Below are 19197 nucleotides of genomic sequence, written 5' to 3'. Positions count from 1 at the left end.
ACAAATGAATGAGGATATGTACACACAGTCACACACACAATTATATGGCAACACAGTCAACACAGATGACATTTATCGCTACACTGATAAAGACGTGAGCCTGAACCTGAAATTACTCGAGAAAATTGTACTTAATTCGGTACGATGCGGATAATTGTACTAAATAACACCGATTCCCCAACGATAACAACGTAATTCAGTGAATTTTGAATGTAATTTCCTACACTACAATTATATTTGTTTGTTTAATGCAGACGTTTTCAACCGCTGTGCCGCGATTGTCGCGAAATTTATGCTGCATTGAAATCATGAATAGCTATTTTAATGAGAATATAGTACGAAAACAACTGACGCGTGGCGTGTGCGATTAATAAGCCTCCGCTGTCCGTTATGTTACACATATATGGGTATTATCCTCTACGCCCCAGTCCGACTTGCACTTGGCTATTTTTTACTGGTGTGCCGTGAAACTTTGATGAACAAAAAGTGTGCCGTTCAAATCAAAAGGTTGAAAACGACTGGTTTAATTTTTAAAATAGAATTCAACCGGCGACCGAAATAGAAATCCTGAAATAACTCACGATTAAACTTTTTTTGTATTTGAAGGTGCTCTACCTTTATTCTAGCGACAAAATAAATCTAAATCAATCATTCATTACTTTTGATCAGCGCAGATATTATATATGAAAAACACGAGTGAGTATTTGTTCTCTAGTCTTGGATGTGTAATATTTTGTATTTAAGTGTGTACTTATGTATCTATATAATTTAAATATGTTTACTTGTTGCCTAGTACCCAAACGCAAGCTTTTCTTACTCTGGGACTGGGTCAATTAGTGTTAATTTTCCAGGATAAAAAGTACGCAAAGTAAGGTTTCGCAGCTCAACGTTACACCTGCTTAGGAGTTGATGCGCCTAAAAACTATTGGCAGTAATTTGTTTCACATATTGATCACTTCGATTTTGTAACGTTTACTCGAACGTTTCGCCTTTTATTCGATTCGTTTATTTATATAAGTACCATGTTTTTTAGTATTCGCGTGGATATAAATCCAATGAGTTTAATATTGGGGTCAATTTTTAAAAGCACACCAGTAAAGACAACATATTTGCACGGTTTAGTTCTGGCATACGCCGTTTTTTTGTTTCATCGTACGATACGACTTTTTCTTCACAGTCGTTCGCAACCTATTTGCATTGCAGTATAGACCGAAGTATTTTCAAATGTACAGTCATTATTAATTTTCGTCTCAGACAATTTTATTATGCCATTAATATTCCAGTTTGTATCGTACGTGCGCCGCGACTCTACACTGTGTGTTTGGCATGCGACTTCCTTTGTCGGTAACGGATGCACCGGTTTAATTCTAATAGCTATCATGAATCACCTAGGCTGATACGATCCGAAAACTGGTGAAGTTTATACTTTACTGAACCTTAGGTACTTTGCCTTGCCTATAACAATGAACATAAAAAAAATCTAAAATCTACCTAAGTTACTCAAAAAAAACCGCGAGAAATATTCTACCAGTTGAAGTCCCTGCCTCAGACAGAACGCGTCAGAGTCAGCAGGAGTAATAGAAGCTCATGGATGGTATGGTATGTACTCGTAGGTAAAGTAGACGACTATTGGCTGGGTGCGAAGTACTAGGTGGGGGTAATGAAATCTATCGCAGCGCTAATAGTGGCCAAAAGTAGAAATAATGTAGGCTCTGTCATCTGTCATACTCATATGAATCTGTCATTAAAAAAGCAATTTGTGTAGACTTAACTGCCTAATTTTAGTAATAGATGTTTGTCTTCTTGAATTATTGAACACAGTCCATGTTTTGTTCTTAATTCCTCTACATCCCGGACATGTCCATCTACCAACAATTTTACTTTTGAAACGGTTTGTTAATTACCTTATTTAAACTTATGTAAACTTACCTTATTTAATTTTAATGACCGAAAACAATAATGGTGCAACAAAAACGTCACAAGATTTAAAAAAAATAGTTTTAATGAGGTTTTTATAAAAAGACTCGAGAATCCGAGAAAACTCGAGAAATTAGCCTCGAGAATTCTCGAAACTCGAGAAAAAAAAAAGGTCGAGAAACCAGAAACCCTAATTGTATACCTAAGTGGACTCAGAATCGATTCTTCGGTCTACTATATTTTGATTAAGCTGTAAAATATAATAATTATGTACATATTAGGTTTCCGACACACCATGTGTGGCCAGATCCTGATCAATCAAAGTGCCTAAATAATTTGATTTAAGTAAGTAAGTAATCATTTATTGCATATAAGTAGGGTTTACAGGAGGGCTGATACATGGAAAGAACATACAAACATTCTTGCAAAAGAAAAAACAACAGTGAAAAACAATAACAATGGTAGCAAGTTCATGAACGTACATTATCAGCTCTTCATGCACAATACATTTTCACTGGCTCCTACACTAGGCGAGGCCTGTCCCGCAGGTAGCCAATTCCGAGAGAGTGAATACATAGTGTGCGCGAGAAGTACAACAGCAAATTCAGTCTTAACTTTACATTTACATTAATTTTGCATTAATCTACATATTTATTAGTTCTCTTATAATAAATAGATGTAATTCGAGCCTTTATTAAATGAAGTTCGCGCTTAACATAAATAAGGTGTGGTAGATTGAATTGCATTAAGTAACAAGTTAAAAGCTATTTTGATAGTGAAGATTTAAAGTCTATTTTCAAGATGGAGACAGGTCTTCGTGCGTTAGGAAAACCACACTGGTTACGGAAGTGTGAAAGCAATAAAGTGGGAGACATTGATTTAAACGCATACTGTGTTGCTAGGCTAAGAGCCGTTATCTTGCTTACTACAAACACTACTTTATAAGTAAATAGAACGTAAGGTCATAATCGCAGAACCTTTAATAAGAGAACATTATTTAGTATTAATTCGATGGTCATTCATAATACAAAATTTTATCCTCTTTACATTATCTCTGTCTACCAATTTTTATATCACTGGGCTATTTTAATCGAGAACAATGAAAACTAGAAAGTTTCACAAGAGTTCCTTCGAACTATGCTCGATTCTTTGCATAGTTTCAGGATTGATATAACCATGATGACGATGAGAGGTGATGGGGCGAGCTAGGGCCCATTTTTTGACTATGTCATCAAAAATGAGCAAAAAAAAATTACAGCAACAGTTGACTTAATTAAATAGAGCTGTAATTTACTGCTCTACTCTTATAAATTTTGGAATTTTCTTACTCAGTACCTTCTTAATTCTAAATTATCAGATTTCCAAAATCAACACTTTACCATATCGAATTGTGTTTTCCACAGATCAGAAAAACTTGTTTTCACAGAGAAATGGTTTCGAAAATCAGCTCCCTGGTTTCGTCCATTTAATAGAACCTGCCTCCTACTATTAATACTGTTTCGCAGAGTAATTGATGTATTATATATGAAAAGTATGTAAAATGTATGTAAATTAGTTCAGTCTCAAATGTCACGAGATATTTTTTTTAATATTTAGCGGCTTATAAGCTGAGTGCTAATGAGGGCTATCGCGAATGAATTCGCCACTAGAGGCGCTAGTGTAGCGTGAGGTCTCCGAAATGTCAAATCTCATAGTTTTTGGGTGAGCTACGCGGGTTTATTTATAATTAGAATAATTTTGTGAATATTTTGCAATATCTGAAATTAATTATGGCTAATATGCGTTCCGGGGCAATGAATGTCCGTGTTTTGAGACAGTTTTGGCTTTCGGAAACCTTTGTCCTCCCTTTTTTTCGAACAAAACGGGACTATGCAACACTGTGGCATGCTCGATATTTTTATGATACGGTTTTAATGTGTATTAAATATGATTTTAATCTAAACTTTGTTTTCACGCCCGTAATAACAGACTTTGAAAGCCATACTTAAAAACCTCACGCAACAGTGCGCCATCTAGTGAGACAAAAAACGATAGCCCTCATTATACGTAGATTTTTGCTTCAACGAGCGCTAGCAAAGAGTGTAAAGCTATACAATCCCGGCTTAGCTATGTCACGGGCAACTAATCCCGTTAATACTTAAGCGGTCCGGGGTTTTCTCTGTCTGGCGGGACCGTTTTCTCTCTCACTGACAAGACAACGCGTTTACAGACCAATGCTTTTATCTTTCCTATAATGTATAGAAAAGAGGAAATGATCAGTTTGTTGCTATGTTGATGATTTATTACTTGAAATATAGTCACTTGATAACTTTAATTCGCCAATTGCACTCAGTTTTGGCAGGAAAAACCGGTCAAGAGCGTGTCGGACACGCCCGAAATAGGGTTCCGTAGCCATTACGAAAAAACTTAGTTATATTTTTCTAAGGATTTCGTATTTTGTACGGAATATTCCAAGTTTAGGTATATTTTATACCTTAGGCTGCTATTTACTCTTAAACTACTAATAATTCTCAAGAAAACTTAAACGTTATAGTTTTTCTTGTAAATTTGATACACTTACTGCCATACTGATTTTTTTCAAATTTTTCAACCCACCGGTTTAGACTTTACAGAGGGGGGGGGTCGATTTTAATGAAAATTTGCACTTTAAAGTTGAATATTTTGCAAACAAATCACTGAATCGAAAAATCGGTTCAGCAACCCCCTAATGGTTTTAAAAGACCTACCCAACGATACCCCACACTACAATCAGAAAAAAAATCACCCCCACTTTACATACGTCTATGGGAGGTACTCTAAAAAAATATTTTTGTCAGCATAGTTTACATATATTACAGCTTTCTAGCATTGATAGTCCCTGAGCAAAGCCGCGGACGGACAGACATGGCGAAACTATAAGGGTTCCGTTTTTGCCATTTTGGCTACGGAACCCTAAAAAGCTTTAGCTAATAAAGTATGGTATCTACACCTACATCAAATTCTTGATTTTTACCTCAAACTAAAACTAAAACTAACTTACTCTACATATACTTACTGCCTTACTCTATATAATAAGCCGTGGTGGCCTAGTGGTTTGACCTAAAACAGAGGGTCGTGGGTTCAAACCCCGGCTCGCACCTCTGAGTTTTTCGAAATTCATGTACGGAATTACATTTGAAATTTACCACGAGCTTTGCGGTGAAGGAACATCGTGAGGAAACCTGCACAAACACCTACTTCTAAGTTCCCAATCCGCAAAATGGCCCAAGCCCTCTTGTTCTGAGAGGAGACCTGTGCCCAGCAGTGGGACGTATATAGGCTGGGATCTTACTCTAATTCTGAAAATCTATATAGCGCAGTATCAAGTGCGGGTAGTTCGTGATACGAGTGCCGGTACTATTAGTGATCAAGTGCGGGTAGTTCGAAGAACTCGCGCTGCTAGGCAGACTTGACACCCCACACTTCAGTCTACTCGTGACCACGGCAACTGTAACGTTGCCGAAACGAATAGCGTGATAAGTCCCGTATATGGTATTTTGCCTAAAAATCTATATAGTTCGTGTTCCCAAGTTTATTGTCGGAGTTGGACAAAAACAGTATCATAAGAAATAAAGCGGCAGTAGACACTTTTTGCATATTTTATAAACCCATAAACCCAAAATTTTTTAGATTTCTAGTAGCCTGGTGGTACCCAATAATTATACATCAAAGTTTTTGAGTAGCACATTCGAAGGAAATTGTGTTTAAAAATTCCTATGCACCATTACCAGCTCAGGTTTCATAAACTATGTAACCCGTTTCATAACATTGCCCATAGAACCAAAATATTTACTTAATCTTTCATCAACTAGCAATTTCCTCGCCTAAGTTAGTTCTCACGACAAAACGATAAATACTCTCCATTCTCATTCATTTCTAAATCAGATTATTTTTATTTCAAAGAAGTTAACTATAGATAAACAAAAATAAATTAACTATAGATAAACAAAAAAAAATACTATGCAGTTACGAGTAATTTTCACTCCTTGCATGAAGTTGGGCTATTTTGTGCGAGATTGAACTTTTGCTTTTGTGCTCATAATTCCTGGAACGAATTAATATTAAAGTTTATAGTCACTTCATTGCCCCTCACTTGCATTTTCCTTATTGAAGGCTAGCTTATCTTAAGCTGAGTTTAGACTTGCAAGAAACAACATGCAAGTTATATTACATTGCGAGGCCGTAAAGCCTACGAGTTTGTAGTGGTCAACCGAGCGCCGCAATGTAATGTATGTAATGCCACTAACGATTATTCTTGCGGATCTAAACCGGGATTTACCAACTCTTGTCGGTATAAAAACAGCGTCTCTGCTTTTTGGTTAACGACTAAGACGAATTGCCACAAAAAGGCCACTGAGGCCTCATTAACCAATGTTTAAGGCACCGTTAATAAGGTTGTCAACTACTAATTTACTTGTCCATCTTCATCGCCTTACTTCTGTGTCGATAAAAAAAGGATACAATGAACATTGATTCAAGTAACTAGCACTTGTTCTAGCTGTTTTGTTAAAAAAGAAATCTTATGCCACAAAAGCTAGTGTGGTAGTCTTTGATATGTACGTGCATACAAGTAAAAAGAGAGGCATGGCCATAAAATCATGGTCTCTCTTGCCAATGGTGGTTAGCTTTCACGTGTCGCGACCACGTGACCCAAGAAATACCAAAGAGCATAGCTATACTTATAACCTTATAACAGTGACAGTCAAATCATTATAAATCTGCTTACCGATTAAGATTAGCAGACGAACCGACCGGTTAAGTTCATCGAAATCTGAACAGCCGAATTAAATAAAATGAATACTAATATTGTTGGGTAACTTAATGATAATTTGGCGGAACGACTTTTTTATCAAAATGTTACACGCAACTATGATGACGTAATGCTTGTAGCGTCGGCAGAAAAAATGAAGAAGGTTTTTATGAATTCGTAATTAAGCTGACGGTACTCGAGACTGATGGTTCGTTGGAATTAAAAAAATATTGTGTTATTTTTTGTGAGGTTTCTTTAGTAGTATGACGGTATGAGATAGGTATTGTTAGTGGGTCTCGCTTGATGAATGTTCAGTGATTTTGGGCAAGCTTGCGAGGACCTCAAGCAGTCACTACAGCTTAGTTTATTTCTACTATAATAAATGGTGGTTATGAAGATCCTGATCCTGACACATTGCACAAATATAAATTATCTGAATATTGACAATGTGAACCATTGGAAAAAATGCTAAACTTACTGTTCTGTCGCACGCAATAAAAGCATTGCATTTCTGTAAATGATTCATAATGTCAATATTCAGAAACTTCATAGTTGTGCAATGTGTCAGCAGGAGTTACTTCATAACAGCCGTTGTTTTTTTTTTTCTGATTCACTACTGAAAGAGTACTTACACGTACAGAGTATTATAAAATTTAGTATGGATATAATATAAAATAAACATAATCGTGTTCGCGGTATGCAAGTAAAGGTAGAGATATTTTATAATAACTTCACCTTTAGAATGAAACCGACACAATTCGAAATATTCACATTACTAAAATAAACTTTGTATGAAACAAAACATGATTGAGTTTTAAAATTAGAACATTTTGAATTGTGTCAGTTTCGTTCTAAATTTTGTGTATGACACAGGTAAAAAAAAATATAACAAAAATTGAACCGACTACAAAAAACCATGAAAATAATTTTCTACCAGTCTGAAGTCGGTACCAGTCAGTGCCTCAGCACGAGCCAGCAGGAGTGGACCTATAGTCGTCTACTTCACCTACATACCTACTGATATTTAAACTTCAATCACTCCTGTTGTCTCGTGCTGAGGCACCGACTTCAGACTGGTAGAAAAATATTTTCATGGTTTTTTGTAGTCGGTTCAATTTTTGTTTTTTTTTTTCACGCTTTTTAGTGAAAATAATTTAAGATACAATAGTTTAACATCAAATGATGGACACTTTTTACGAAAGATTGCTTTTTCTGATGCAGAGACGTTCATTATTGAGGAGTCCTGGTGCTTCACCACCCGTTCCATTGTACCATATGCATTACGACGAGCATAAATGGCTTAGCAACTGTGTTAAAGTAATTGAAATTCAACCCGTGAAGTACTTTTTATTGAGTAGTTGCTCTGTTGGTCAAATGTGGTCTTCATTATCAGTTCCACTTCACCAAATGATGATTTTCAAGAGCAAATGCACGAGTTACTGCTAAATATGTCCAAATTACCATAGGTGTCCCTACAATATTTGAAGAGTTCCCTCGATTTCCTTAAGATCATCAGATCCTAATTTGGTGCTTATGGGACCTAATTAAAGGCATTCCTAGACGAACTTCTGAGGTAATAAACATTAAAAAAAATACAACCGAATAGATAAAAATACCTCCTTTTTTTGAGGTCGTTTAAAAATACGTAATACATACTTTAAATGTCATATCGATTTTACTTAACACGTTAAATTTTTTTACCTACCTAATGATTGATACCAGTCAGGTACTAGGTATTATCTGGAAAAGAAAGCTTTCTACACATGCCTAGTATGAATATATTGCAACCCGCATCATTGTGCCGAGTAACACCGGCTCTTAGCCCTTGATCAATGTAGAGCGCGATTGTCTATACCGCTTCCATCAACATTTTATTTTGCACTGGAAACTGGAAAATAGCGCCCGTAGCCATCTGACGCCTAAAGCAACCGCTCCTCTTGCTCTACCCCAGGGCCGACACTGAACATGTTATATTAAGTTTTTCTATGTTTCTATTCAATACGGGTTTTAAAAAAGGACCTTGTTAACTGGTAGTTAGCCGAGCAAAACGATTATCTGCAATTATTCATTATATTACCCAATTTTAGAGTAGTTAACTTCGTCACATACACATACAGTATACATACATACAGTAACTGTGCCCGGAAGACAATTAAATAGATACTACATACAATATACAGTCGAGTTCGTAAACTTCTGAGCGAAAATTTGTTCAAAAATATCTGAACACGATTCTACGCCGTTAACAATAGAGTCGTGGTCACATATTTTTGCTCCGAAGTTTAAGAACTTGACTGTACAAGATGTCTTCAGGTGTTTTAAGTTTTGTTTTTATTATGGTTGACAAATGTTTCCATACATTGATTGATGTTCAAAGCGTACTGAGTCAAATCTTTGAATAAAAAAAATCCAATGGGGTCTTCATTTAAACTAACCCTATAATCCGGTAGGAAGCCCGTGTTGCTCTAAGGCTGATAGACATATTTTGTAATAATTTAAAGACACCTTGTACCTGAGCTTTTCGCACTTACATTTTTCCAAAAACTGCACATTCGCAGATGTTTTCCCAGAAGGTACGCTTTTATGAAAGAACCGTATTTGTACAACATATTATTTATTAAACGATCGTGTCAAAAACGTCTCCATTTCGGAAAAGTGTTCGTTTTGGAAAAATGCTTTTACGTGTGGTAAAGTGCACTTTTTAGAAAAGTGAGTTTTACGAGCCTAAACCCTCTAGATTCTTCATACATATTATGTGTTCTATATTTTAGACACACAAATGTCTAGCCTCAACGAAAACTGGCGAAAGTAATTAGTATAAAGATTGTCATTATTCTTTTGTATTTAGGAATCAAACTATGCCTTTACATCCTGCACCGCATGCTTGATGTACTCGATAGTCGTCCGTCATGATCATGAATGACGCCATTTTATGGTTTACCTGTAGACCCTGTAGTCAACTGACGTAGGATACTACAATATTTAATGCCCACTTGCTGATTTGTGAGTTATTTGCCCCATGATTCGCGCAACGCAACATTTTTCGCGGAAATAAATTACATTTACATCTCATCAACAGCCAACTACACTGACGATCAAAATAGCGGGACAATATTCCATAGCGACCCTAATTTTGTTCGGCAGTATAGTTTGAATTGAACCCATTTTTAGCCCTCGCACTTCGACTAGTCGTTCCCTATTTTTATCTCCTCAGAAAAGCTTTCGGGCACTTACTAAATAGAACATTGTTCTATAGAATCACATAGCCTGCACAATCACATTGCACACATGATGAGCGTAAGTGAGCGGAAGCGAAATAAAATACAAAGAAACTTCCGTTTTGCTCTCAAAACGTGCTTAACTATCGATCCCGATAGGTATACTTATTCAACGCCTTAGAAATCATTCACTTGTGAGATAACGCGACATTCACTTTGAGTTTGGATATGATTCCGAACCTATACACAATAGACACAATAAAATACTTCTACGGAACCTAGCATAAAAAGCTCACATTAGGGATGGACACGGAGAATCAAGCAATCACATTAAGAAAGAAAGAAAGATAATTATTTTATTTACGGACCCAAAAGTACCTACTACTACCAAACGGAAAACATCATTAGCTATCCACATTATATTGCCGTATTGGAAATCTGAGGGAGAATCCTTTTGCCCAGCAGTGGGACACAGACAATGCTGCACTGGCTAAATAAAAACCGGCCAAGAGCGTGTCGGACACGCCCAAAATAGGGTTCCGTAGCCATTACGAAAAAATTAAGTAATATTTTTCTAAAGATTTCGTATTTTATACGGAATCTTCCAAGTTTAGGTATATTTTATACCTTAGGCTGCTATTTACTCATAAACTACTAACAATTCTCAAGCAATAGAGCCGTTATAGTTTTCCTTGAAAGTTTGATATACTTACTACCATCCTGAGTTTTTTCAAATTTTTCCACCCACCGCTTTAGATTTTAGAGGGGCGGGACGGGGACGCTCGATTTTAATGAAAATTTGCACTTTAAAGTTGAATATTTCGCAAACCAATCACTGAATCGAAAAATCGTCTTAGCAAACCCCTAATGGTTTTAAAAGACCTATCCAACGATACCCCACACTAAAGGGTTAATTGAGAAAAGAAATCACCCCCACTTTACGTGTATGGGAGGTACCCTAAAAAAATTTTTTTTTAAATTTTTAATTGCACCATTTTGTTGGCATAGTTTACCTATATATCCGTGCAAAATTACAGTTTTCTAGCATTGATAGTCCCTGAGCAAAGCCGCGGACGGACAGACAGACAGACATGGCGAAACTATAAGGGTTCCGTGTTTGCCATTTTGGCTCCGGAACCCTAAAAATGTGTAGGGTAACGAGGAAATATATATGGATATCAACCAATATTGGTTTCTGTGTAGGGCATCCTTTCACCAAACTTCTACCAAAATTCAGCGATATCTAAGGAGAATATTCAAATGGTTTTTACAAGAAGACGTTACTTTCGATGCAGACAGGAACAATATTTACTATCACGATTGAGCTTTTTCCTGTTCAATTATTAATTTTAAAGTTGTATCGGATGTGCATTCAGAGAGTGACGCACAAAATCTTAAATAACACTGTAGGTGGTAACTTATTATATAAATAAAAAACAAGAAGTATCGGCGTCGTCTGACTGCGCTGACCTTTGGCATTGACCTCTTATGGCAAACTGTTGATGATGATCAACTTCGGTATCGCTAATCTTGTTCATTGCCTTGCTGTGCCAGCATTTTTAAAATAGGATTGACCCGGGCACGCCAGAGTTCGCATAATTTTCGCAAGTCATACGTAATGTTTGTCCGAATTATTGTTTGTCATAATTTTTTTCACACTGAAACCGTTTTCTCTGAAAATTTTAAATGGTCATCCTATAGAAAACTGAAGGTTAGGTTAGGTTTGTTTTATAGCAATTCTGAAGAGTTAATGGATTCAGAGCTAATTTTTTTGTTGTGCTGAATTTTAGTAAATAAGTTTATTCTTTCTTTCTAATTTCATCGCGGGGGTTATAACATCTCAGTGTGATATATCTTAAACTCGTGTTTGTCATTTGTCGCTGATAAATAAAGTACCCTATTTATTAAATACAAACTTATTAATGTAATAATTCATAGACACGTCGGTAGCGCGCGGGAGTAGTACCTAGTGTGTTCCGAATTTTCACGATGGGGACGGATTATTCACTACATCTGTATAGCTTTGTATATTAAACTGAAAGCGTTACTTAAAGGTCTCTACCCACTACACCGAATCATGTCATGACCGTGATAGGAACACATCAGGAACGGAATGTCAAGCGCATACATGACACACGACGGCGACACGGTTGGTTAGGAAACGTGCTAGTGGGCATAGTCTCATAATCCTACTAATATTATAAATGTGAAAGTTTGTGAGTGAGTGAGTGAGTGAGCGAGTTTGTGAGTGAGTGAGTATGTTTGTTACTTCTTCACGCTGAAACGGCTGAACGGATTTAGATGAAATTTGGCAAATAATTAGTTTATTACCTGGATTACAACATAGGATACTTTTTATCCCGATATTCCCACGGGATAGGGATAAAATCTCTAAATAACAACCGCTTGGCTTAGAGTCATGAAATTTGGTATGTAGGTAGCTGAACGTCTGGAATAACACAGGCTACTTTTTATCCCGATGATCCCACGGGATAGGGATAAAATATCGAACTAATAACCGCTGAGCTTAGAGTCATGAAATTTGATATATAGATAGCTGGTTATCTCTGGAATAACACATAGGCTACTTTTCTTTTCATCCCGGTGGGAATCCACGGGATAGGGATAAAATCTCGAAATAACAACCGCTGGGCTTAGAGTCATGTGGCATGGGTGTTTTAATTTAACGTCAATGTAAACCACGATGTAATTTTAGGGAATTCCCACGAGAATTTAATAAAATCCCGGAATTTCAATTCAACTGCTGTATCTAATGATTTTTGCGTGCGAAGCCGCGGGTAAACACTAGTTTTCAATACAAAGAATATGTTTTTACCTGACACGTTGCTATTACGGTCATGGTATGATACGGTGTAATGGGTACAGACCTTTACACGACACGTGAACAAATCCGTAGCGTAGGCAGTCAAGTGCTAAGGTCATTTCTGCGATGGGTAGACGTTTTTGCTCAGTTATTACAAGGGCAAGGTTTAGTTTAAAAACTGCTTTTCAAACCTATAATTACTTACAGCACAACTATTGTATTTTTCACCTATGATAAGGTCTGTGACACTTGAAAATTTTCCGAATTACGCATACTATATTCGCAAAATATGTTTTAAAAATAATTTCTATTTTGAAGAAAAATAATCAAAAAAATGTAAAACTGTAGGTACTTTTTAAGAATATATAGCAATGTCAGGGTCCATTAAATAGACTCCATCGAATACGATAGAAAAATATTTATATTTTTTAAATGACGCAATGTGTGAAACGGAACAGAGTAGTGACGTGACACAGCATTATCGGCCACTGCCGCGGTTCATTATTCAACAGTGAACACCAAGATATTTTAATTTTTTAAATAAAACTTGCAAGATGTTATAAACGCGGCTATTTGGAACACGGCCGCAGCCATCTTGTGCCTCTTGTGGCCAGTGCTTGTCAGTATCACTGTCAGTACTAGTGCGTCTGCCTTGTATACGAGTTGAGTATCCGCTGCATTTTTTTTGCATTGTATTTTGGTATTGTTCATTTCTGTTATTATTGTTGTTGACTTTTGTTACTGTTTCTCGTTAAGTTTGCTGTTATTTTTTGGCAAAATGCCGAAACGGTCTAAAAAGACTGTTTTGAACTCCCAGAGTCGAGAGTTTGTAATTCGCTTGAGGGATTATTTCGAGCGAGAACGAGAAAACGGTGGCCCGGTGGGCGGAAGACTGGTAAAATATTATTCACCTCAGACCGATAAGAAGTCTATCTCGACATTTGATTAAGTAATGCACTGAAAAGAGATATTGAACAGAACTTACGATGAGCCAAGAAAACAAATGGACAAGGAAAAATCGCTAAAGAAAAAATGCACTCCGGAAGAAGAAATGAAATTATATGTACAGTCGAGTTCATAAACTTGTGAGCAAAAAATTATATCAAAAATATCTGAACAGGCTTAGTACAAGCTTTGCTTAGTTTGGGACTAGGTCAATTGGTGTCAAGTGTAGTGTCCCATGATATTTAATTATTTATTTTATTTTATTTAGGCTTCTACGCCGTTAACAATAGAGTCGTGTTCAGATATTTTTGATCAAAATTTTGCTCACAATATATGAACTTGACTGTACAACGAAACTGTTGGACAGTTTCTAGGTAAATCTATAAACTTTGTGTCTGTTTCTATAATTTCAATATTAAGTAGGTGGACAGATTATACGGAGAAAAATTTAAACAGTCAATTATTAATTATTATGTAATTTTATTTAATTTTAAGATCGCCTTAGTTTAAATGGACCTAACGTTATGAATCCGCGTCCAGGGGATTCTAATGAACTCCTGAATTCACCAGTATCCCCTGGGGGTCAAGCTAGGGGATTCTCGTGGACTGACTTTATATTATACTTTTGTCTAACCTCTGGTAAAGTACGATGATGATGATGATGTTATCTACGCCGATTTCGGCTACGGTAGCCTCTGCCTAATAGGAATAATTAGTGATGCTCTGATGACATACTCTAATGTGGCTAATGTGGCCAATTTTGGCTGTGATAATGAGGGCACATCGCATATACGTTAGAGTGTCGTCCAAATAGTTTTATTTTGATACCTAGTAGGTGTATATTAGCAGTCGCTCTGCTTCTGATTGGTTCACGCTTTGTATCCGATTCGTTCTTTCTATCATCTCACAAAGTGAATACATTGCTCTACATATGTATTTTATTACCAAGGGAAATTAGACACCAATTGACTGGTCCCAAAGTAAAAAATATCTGCCCCAACCTGGGTTCGAACCCGGGACCTCAAGCTTCGTAGTCAGGTTCTCTAGCCACTGGGCTATCCCCGGTCGTGCGGTATAGGTGTGTAATTTTAAAAGATAGGTCGGAATAATAAGGTCTGTCAGCAGGAGCTGAAAATGATCCACACATGACTCTACTGCCAAGGCAATAAGACGGTGTGTCATTTTGAGCTCCACAACCGCTCATCCACTGCTGCTGTTGACAGACAAACGTAGAACCATTTTTTCATGGCAACAGACTTAAATAATAAATAATACATACACTTGACACTTGACTAGTCCCAACTGCAAAGCTTGTACTATGATACAGGCAACGGATACCTATATTTCATTTAAATCATTTCATCCATTCGTGTATTCTAGCCCATTCGAACCCAGTAAGCTATAGTATACATTGCCATGGTCATAATGTAAGCTATTAGATACTAATATACATGTTTACATAAGTATAACTTTTCTCTTCTTTTCACGTGCCCAGTAAGTATATAACATTGGCAAAGTTGGCGTTTACAGCCGTTTAAATGTCGAGTCATAGCGATTGATATTCACAAAGCCAATAACTGCACTCCATAACATTCTGTCCCCTAGTGAAATGCAGCGGAAGTCGATTCCCATGTGACAACTATTAGTTCAGCTCAACGCTAATATATTAACAATTTAAAAACGTTGACGCTTTAAAATATATGAAAAGACATTGTTTTACAAACAACACGCATAATAGCCCATTGTGTTATTCTCGAAACGATGTAAAAACGGACTTCGGAATCGGACAGTAAACCATATCAAAACATTCGCTTAAATCGCTTAAACTTCATTATACAATAAATTTATTCAGATCGAGCTAGCCAAAATACCAAGTGTGCAAGATTTTTGAATCTATTTATAATAATAGAGTAGGTATCATTTAAAAATAACATTAAGAGCAAATGCTTACTGATAACAACACCAACCTAAGTCATACCTATAGACGTTTAAAAATTGTTCACATTGAACGTACCTTTCTCGAAATTTTCCGACTGCTCAGCGACGGACGCATTCATGACTCGATAAATGCATCCATAATCGATTGGGCGTACAAGCAAACAGGACACTTGACCTCCCAGGATGGCGGTACAAGTTCAACTTATATGTTCACTTCCGCGACCACACTAAATCACATCACTTCGTTATGTGTTGTTGTCAAATGATAAAACGGCCTCGAAATAAAAATCACTGTAATTTCTCACTCTGAACTCTCCATAGAACAGTACCCAACTAACACTCGACAGTTGCACTCGCGCCTCGATCGAACAGAAGAAAGCGTTTGTATTTTTTAAACCTGCGTCGCGCCGGCGAATCGAATTTGTTATCGATCTGTGCGATCGACACCGTTTCACGGTTTGTTTTCTTTTATCGATAAAAGGTTTCGTGTTTCGTGCGGAGCGTGCGTCGCGCGTGTTGCCGCGTCGATGCAACCGTTCGCAATAAACCAAGTGTCCGTTGCCGTTCAAGAAAACGCCGCCGAGTTCCGGATAGCTGCCAGGGTAGCTAAAGCCTTCCATTGCGGGCCGCAAGGCTCAATAAGTTATAAGTGATGAAACGAACGCCGTAATGTAATACTGTTTGCTTTTTAGGGATCCATGATACTATCTCAAAAGAGAAAACGGAACTCTTATGGCTCGAAGGTCTGTCTTCTTAGCTACTTTGCTCGGAACTAGCTACTGAACCGTTGAACGTCGATAACACATGCAGACATGCATTAGGTACATACCTACTGTGTGTCATAATTTTATATAGTGTTAATGTAAAGAAATAAGTTATGATAAAAAATTTTAGTCCCGTTAGTTGTATAATCAACACACACACACACACACACACACACCACACACACACACAACACACACACACAAAACATCACGCCTGTATTTCCAAATGGGGTAGGCAGAGCACACGTAACGTTACCGCTTTCGGAGCCACTTTTATTCTAGGTTTTATTTAAGTTTGACAAAACGGTACAATAGTGACAGTATAAATATTTTTTTTATTACACTTATTTTAAAATCTGCGCCTAAAAAATAATAATCTTTATTAGATTCATCATCATCATCATCATCATATCAGCCATAGGACGTCCACATAAGCCACCCCCATAGACCTCCAGTTGCCTCGGTTGGAAGCGGCTTGCATTACCGTGAACCGCGACTTTAACCAGGTCATCCGTCCATCTCTCTGGTGGACGTCCTACGCTGCGCTTGCCGATCCCCGGTCGCCACTCGAGAACCTTTTGGCCCCAACGACCATCTGTTCGCCGTCTCTGTATCAGATTACCTATAAAAAATCTATGATCTTAAAATGCCACAGAGAAAAATGTTTTACCATTGTAATTGGTTCGGAAAAGTTCGTATCTATATATTTACATATCGCTTTTTACCGAACTACGAGTAGCTTACCGGAGATTACTGGAGCTGATTGAGAAGAAATAAATATACTGAGCTCGGCAAAAACTGGCCCTCAAATGTATGCATAACAGTTAATTTTGTGTGGAGAGTGGGTAAATTTTGTGCCGCTGTGTATACAAACTTATCCGACAAAATACGTTGAAATACATTTACTATATCTGTATAAATGAACTCGGCGCGCGAGGCTGATTTGCAAACCTGCCTGAGTTTTTCTCATGTAAATAATGTAAACAGGATTAAAGAGAAGTTTCCCTGCCGGCCACGCGCGCGGCCCGTTACGTATTCGTTTGGTATTCTGAACAGTCTTTAGGTAGTAGCTCTGTGAGTCTTCGCTCGCGAGCCGTGCCCCCCATGCCTTCGCGCACGCTCGCAGCCGCCCATGCCTTCCGCAACGACGTCCGTATTTATATCGAGATAGCTGTAGGCTTTTCAAGATTTGGGGGCGGTTGAATTTTGGGTTTCATTGTCCTCATATTATACGAAAAGTATAGCACAAATAAATATATTTTACAATCAAAATATTTTATTATATTTTCTATGCCTGTGGTTTTAGATTTTGTAAAAATGCTTTATAGTCTGTTAATTCTCGTGCAAAGTTGGCATAATTTTTTTGACGACTTTTGAGCTCCTGTAATTCTGATATTACACATTTATAATGAAAATCTGAAAAACCACAGGCATAGATAATTACGTCTAGTCCATAGTTAAAAAAATTTCATTTATTTCTGTTGCCTAGTTTTCAAATGAACCAGCGGGACTACGTTTTTATATGTTAAAGAAGAGACTTCTCTTAAGCCGGTCGCTATTCAATCGAACTTATTCTCTTAGCAATGATTATTTATCCTCGATAGCATACTAACAATGGGACAATGAGACGATTAATCGCTTGTTCTTTTCTACTTATTATACCGATGTTAGCGCGACTAATATACTCGCATTTTATTTTAAACCATTGCTGATTACACTGAACGAAGTATTCTATGTAATTATATCTTTGGACTTCGAATAGTACGAGTATACACAAAAACAAGAATGTAAAAAAAAACAAATGTATTTGTAATCCTGTAATATGTAGACACCATGACGCATGGTGCTTACAAACTACTTGATGCATGAAAATTACACTGTCAGAGGTTTACCCAGATGTTTCTCATATTTTACTGTATTTATAATTTTATAATGTATCCAACAAACATCCTAATTATCTTCGCCTAGAGTTTTTGTATTCATAAATTAATTACAAGGCAAAGTAGAGTTAGATCAGCCACAGCCCATCATTCCAGCCTATATACGTCCCACTGCTAGGCTCAGGCCTCCTCCCAGAATGAGAGGGCTTGGACCGCAGTTGCCACGCGGACCAGGTGCGGATTGGGAACTTCACTTTGCATAATGGCTTCACAGGTTGGTGCATGTTTTCTCACGATGTTCTCCTTCACCGTAAAGCTCTTGTTAAATTTCAAATGTATTTCGCACATTAATTTCGAAAAACTCAGAGGTGCGAGTCCGGAATTAAACCCATGATCCTCCGCTTAAGAGGCCGCAGGTCAAACCACGGCTTACGGCCATAGCTAACCTTTTCTAACTCCCCACGTTAAAAGAAGGGTGTTTTTTATATATGGGCCTTAAATATGCTTTAGCTGTAGTGAAGCATGCTCTAGCATGAATTTATTTAGGTTGTTAGTACGTAAAAATGGTTGGTTGAGGTACCTACGGTACTTTATTAATATAATTATTTTATCAATCAATATAGAAGTAGATAGTAGAAGTAGAAGTGAGAAGCAGAAGTAGATTAGATTGTGGTGCTCAAAATGATCTACACGCTCTCATATTATTCCTGCAATGGTCCTTGGCAGTAGAGTCGTGTCGTGTGTAGGGTAGATCATTTTTGACACAGTAGTACTGCTCATCCACTTCTGCTGCTGACTGTACAAGCATTTTGTTATATTTACAAATACCTATATCTATATTGTTTGACAAACCGAGCCGTGAAAGTTTTTAAATATCTTATAAAACCGAAATTGTGGACGTTTTTAATTTTTATTGACAATTAGACAGAGACCCGACAAATTA

General features: G+C 37.1%; 2 protein-coding genes across 3 annotated transcripts in view; one reads left to right on the top strand and one right to left on the bottom strand.

The window, feature by feature from the left end:
- Positions 1-16182, bottom strand: part of LOC141431232 (calcium release-activated calcium channel protein 1-like) — a 60926-nt gene extending 44744 nt beyond the window's left edge. The window contains exon 1 of the mRNA XM_074092316.1: positions 15687-16182. The gene's annotated coding sequence lies outside the window, so the exon portion shown is untranslated. The remainder of the gene's footprint in view (positions 1-15686) is intronic.
- LOC141431237 (methyl-CpG-binding domain protein 4-like) overlaps positions 1-19197 on the top strand; it is an 86657-nt gene that overhangs the window by 43176 nt on the left and 24284 nt on the right. The window lies entirely within an intron of this gene.

Source organism: Choristoneura fumiferana, chromosome 9 (genome assembly GCF_025370935.1).
Source record: "Choristoneura fumiferana chromosome 9, NRCan_CFum_1, whole genome shotgun sequence".
Lineage (NCBI taxonomy): Eukaryota > Metazoa > Arthropoda > Insecta > Lepidoptera > Tortricidae > Choristoneura > Choristoneura fumiferana.
The sequence above is the reverse complement of the archived record's forward strand: the minus strand, read 5'-3'. Positions and strand labels throughout refer to the sequence as shown.